The sequence below is a fragment of the Corvus brachyrhynchos genome, unplaced genomic scaffold (assembly GCF_000691975.1).
Source record: "Corvus brachyrhynchos isolate BGI_N302 unplaced genomic scaffold, ASM69197v1 scaffold125, whole genome shotgun sequence".
NCBI lineage: Eukaryota > Metazoa > Chordata > Aves > Passeriformes > Corvidae > Corvus > Corvus brachyrhynchos.
In genome coordinates this window covers 353,782-357,495 of record NW_008238342.1, presented here as the reverse complement: position 1 = coordinate 357,495, position 3,714 = coordinate 353,782, and the positions used below count along the sequence as shown (strand labels likewise).

At 50.6% G+C, this 3,714-nt stretch overlaps 1 long non-coding RNA gene across 1 annotated transcript in view; it reads left to right on the top strand.

Annotated features, from left to right (window-relative positions):
* LOC108446933 overlaps positions 1-2,213 on the top strand; it is a 35,734-nt gene extending 33,521 nt beyond the window's left edge. The window contains exon 2 of the long non-coding RNA XR_001862276.1: positions 1,922-2,213. This is a non-coding gene — a long non-coding RNA (uncharacterized LOC108446933). The remainder of the gene's footprint in view (positions 1-1,921) is intronic.
* The last annotated feature ends 1,501 nt before the right edge of the window (positions 2,214-3,714 follow it).

Sequence of the window (3,714 nt, the reverse complement as noted above, 5' to 3'; positions counted from 1 at the left end):
CGGGGGGAGCGTGAAAGGGGCTGAGCCTGGAGCAAGGGAGGCTCAGGGGGGACCTTGTGGCTCTGCACAAGTCCCTGACAGGAGGGGGCAGCCGGGGGGGTCGGGCTCTGCTGCCAGGGAACAGGGACAGGAGGAGAGGGAACGGCCTCAGGCTGGGCCAGGGGAGGTTTAGATTGGACATTAGGGAATATTTCTTACTGGAAAGGGCTGTCCAGCCTTGGCACAGCTGCCCAGGGCAGTGGTGGAGTCCTCATCCCTGGAGGGATTTAAAAGCTGTGGGGATGTGGCACCTGGGGACAGGGGTCAGTGGTGGCCTTGGCAGTGCTGGGTTAACAACTCAGTGACCTTGGAGGTCTTTCCCAACCTAAAACACTCTGGGATTCTGTGATTTTCCAATAATTTGCTCCATTCCCAGGAAAATCCATCCCAATTGTCTACAAACCACAGTTGTTTTGCTGGAAACCAAAGGACCAGCTTTGGGTACCCTTTGTGTTTGAGTCCCCCTAACCCCAGTTTCAGAAATGGTGGTGTTTGTCAAGCCCAAGTGAATATAAGGGCTAAGCCAAGTCCAAGCTTCTGCAGCCTCCAAATTTGGGGCTGGAGTTTGATTGGAAGGGTTTGGATCTGACCACAGATTAAAGCCTTGTTCTGTGATGATTTGACAGCAACATTACACAGCTCATGTTATTCATTGAACCTCATTCATTTAAGCTTAGGCTTTAAGAAGCTGCTGGAAGCGGAGTTGTTGTAGGGGTCATTCCTGAGTTAAACTTGTCAATGTGAAGGGCTCCTGTGAGACGAGATCTGAAGGAGTTGTTAAAAAAGCACATTGAGTGAGTAGCTAAGGCAGCCATCAGATTCTCCGTGCTGGGCTTCTCCTTTTTACACTTCTGTGCAATCCTCAGTTGGGGTAAATATTGATGACACTGGGGGCAGGTCTTGTGTGCATCGTGAGTAATCTAATGGGATTTGTAGCACCTCATTCTGATGCTGATGGAGCTGCTAATTCAGGAGGTTGCTCATTGCTTGTGACAATTGGAGGGAGCAGACGTGGCTGTTCAGGGCACTCTTGTCATCTGTTACGGGACTGCCCACCTATGAGAGAAGAAGCCAAGCAAACTACCTCAGAGAAAGAAAATCTTGGAAAGAAATTAAGGTTTAAAGCACGTCAGAAAAGTTTCTGGTGGAGGAGAAGCTGCAAAAGCACAACCTTTAAAAGAAACAATACAGGACAGCCTTACCCCTCACTTTCCTTCCAGCGCAGAATCCATTGATGTTTAAGGCCATGGTGGAAAGGTGGGAGATCACTTTGGAAAAGGCTGAGATGTGTCCCTGCATGTGGTTCAAACATGCTTAAAGCACCTGTGGGTCCTCCTGGGACCAGGGAGAGAAATCCCTGCACTGACATTGAAGCATCATAAAGGTCTCCCCATATGGACTGAGGGAAATTCTTCCACGGTTGAAATGATCAAAGGATGGAAGAGATCCCTGCTCCTTGTTCCTGCCCTCCACAAAATTGGGAGAGCAGAGAGAACACAAATGCTGAAGGGCTGCAAGTCCCACCACCCCTGAGAAGGGGAAGAGCCACTCCTGAGCCATGAGCTCCAGGCCCACTGAGCTCCTGCTGGTGAGGTTTGGTTCCTGAGGCTTTTGGGAAGTGTCCTTCTCCACCAGAAACTTGGAAGGATGAAGGACTGGCTTTAGTTTAACAAAAATATTTGTGCAACAAAAACCTGCTAAAAGCAGATCTTTCCTGTGTTCTCTCTCCTGTTTTACTGTGTCTGCTTTCCATCTTCTCAGTTTATAATCTCCAATATTTAAAGCCTGTTCTAAACCCTCAAGTTTTATGTTGGACTTAAGAATCAGCTTGTTTGTCATGCACTGCACTTGCTTACTTTCCTCTTTTCCTCTCATTTTGTAGGATTCTGGAACAATAACCAAGTCAAGAAGAAAGTTGTCCAATAAAAACCTTCTGGAGGATGAGCATTGATTTTCCTGACACAATTTGGAACTCATTAGCATTTTCTGTTGCAGTGTTACGTCACCCTTTCTGCCAGGTGAGCTGCCTTGGACTGTATTTTAAGAGGTTCTGTCTGGAGAGCACGTGGACTGTGGGGTGAAATCCAAAGTAAAATTCCCAAGGGAAGCTCAGCAGTGGAGACATGAGTGATAGACATTAAAGGCACAGGATCAGCCCTGCTTGATGCTCTGCAGATGGAAGTTGCTGAGAGCTCTGTGTTGTACAATACCAGCACCAGGGTGTCCTGGCCCAATTCCCAGTCTCCATCACCACCAGTAATCCTGGCAGAGGCAGCCTTTGGCCATGGGCTGTGCCTTTCCAGCACCTTCCTCACAGCCCAACCTCCCTCGGTGCTGGGAGCTCACGGCAGGTCAGGAGTGTGGAGTGTGGGACAGGAGGGGAGCTCAGGGACAGCCTGGCACAGCCAGGCAGCAATCCTGGGGATTCCATCCATGCGGGCACAGGCCACCTTGTCTTTTCCATGCCTGGCTGGTGGGGGACAGGGCATTCAGAAACAGCAGGGAACCAGCTTTGCCTGCAGCTCCCAAGCTCTGTTTTCGTCTCACAGGATCCAGTGGCTGAGAAAGAGGGGAATCTCCTTTCATTATCCTGGCTCAGACATAGCAAAAAGGCAAAGATTAATGCCATTATAACAGAAGCAATTGGTACTTAAATGTAACACGCCAGATTTCCTCTGAGCACATTCCAAACTGTGGAGTTTCAACAGTGGTAATACAGCATTTAGGGAGACCTTGAAGCTTGAAGGAAGAGCAGAGAAACAGTTGTGTGTGGTGGGAGCAGGCATGAATCCCATTCAGCAAATGGAAATGGCCTTTGAGCCTAATGGGAGAAGGAGCCATTTATTCCCTGGGCTAGTTCTTACAACAACTCCAACTGCTGAGCACTTTAAAACCTATGCATTTCTATAAGTGTTCATTTTTTACATTGATGAAAAGAACCCTTTGGCATGGGTTAAATTATAAATAAGGCAAACAGGGGGGAAGCACTGCCAGCATACCAACGGGACAGCTGGGAGGCACCAGCAGCGCTGAAACGCAGTCAGATCGCCTTAGGAGTTCGAGCACACCTGGGAAAAGGTGATTGCATGGGAAAAGCTCCAAACCAGCAGGCCTGGAGCTGTACAGCCCTGTGGGAAAAGCAGGAAAGCCTGGGAGGCCCAGTGATGTGGGGAGGGGTCTGCAGAGGGGGACAGGGGCACTTGCAGGAGGGCACATCCCTGAGCTGTGTGCCCAGGCTGTGCCAGGCAGGGCCAGCAGCCGGTGGCTCCTTCCTGCTGGAATAGTTTGCTCGGATCCTGAGCGATCTCCCTGCCTTTCCCCCTCCCTGCCTGGTGCAATCAGAGCACATAAATAACAACAGCACACGCTCGCTACATCTCCTGGTTGCAATGCAGATCCCATCAGCTCCTCCCTGCTCTTAATCCACCTGCCAGGAACTCATTCCAGCGCTCCAACCCTTCCGGGAGCTGAGCGCTCTCCTGCTGCCCAGGCTTTGGATGGCCCCGCTGCACGAAGGGGTGCGAAGCGCTCTCCTGCTGCCCAGGCTTTGGATGGCCCTGCTGCACGAAGGGGTGCGAGCACTGTGTAAGGTGTGTGTGCTCTCTGTAGGGTATGTGTGCTCTGTAGGGTGTGTGTGCACTCTGTAGGGTGTGTGTGCACTCTGTAGGGTGTGTG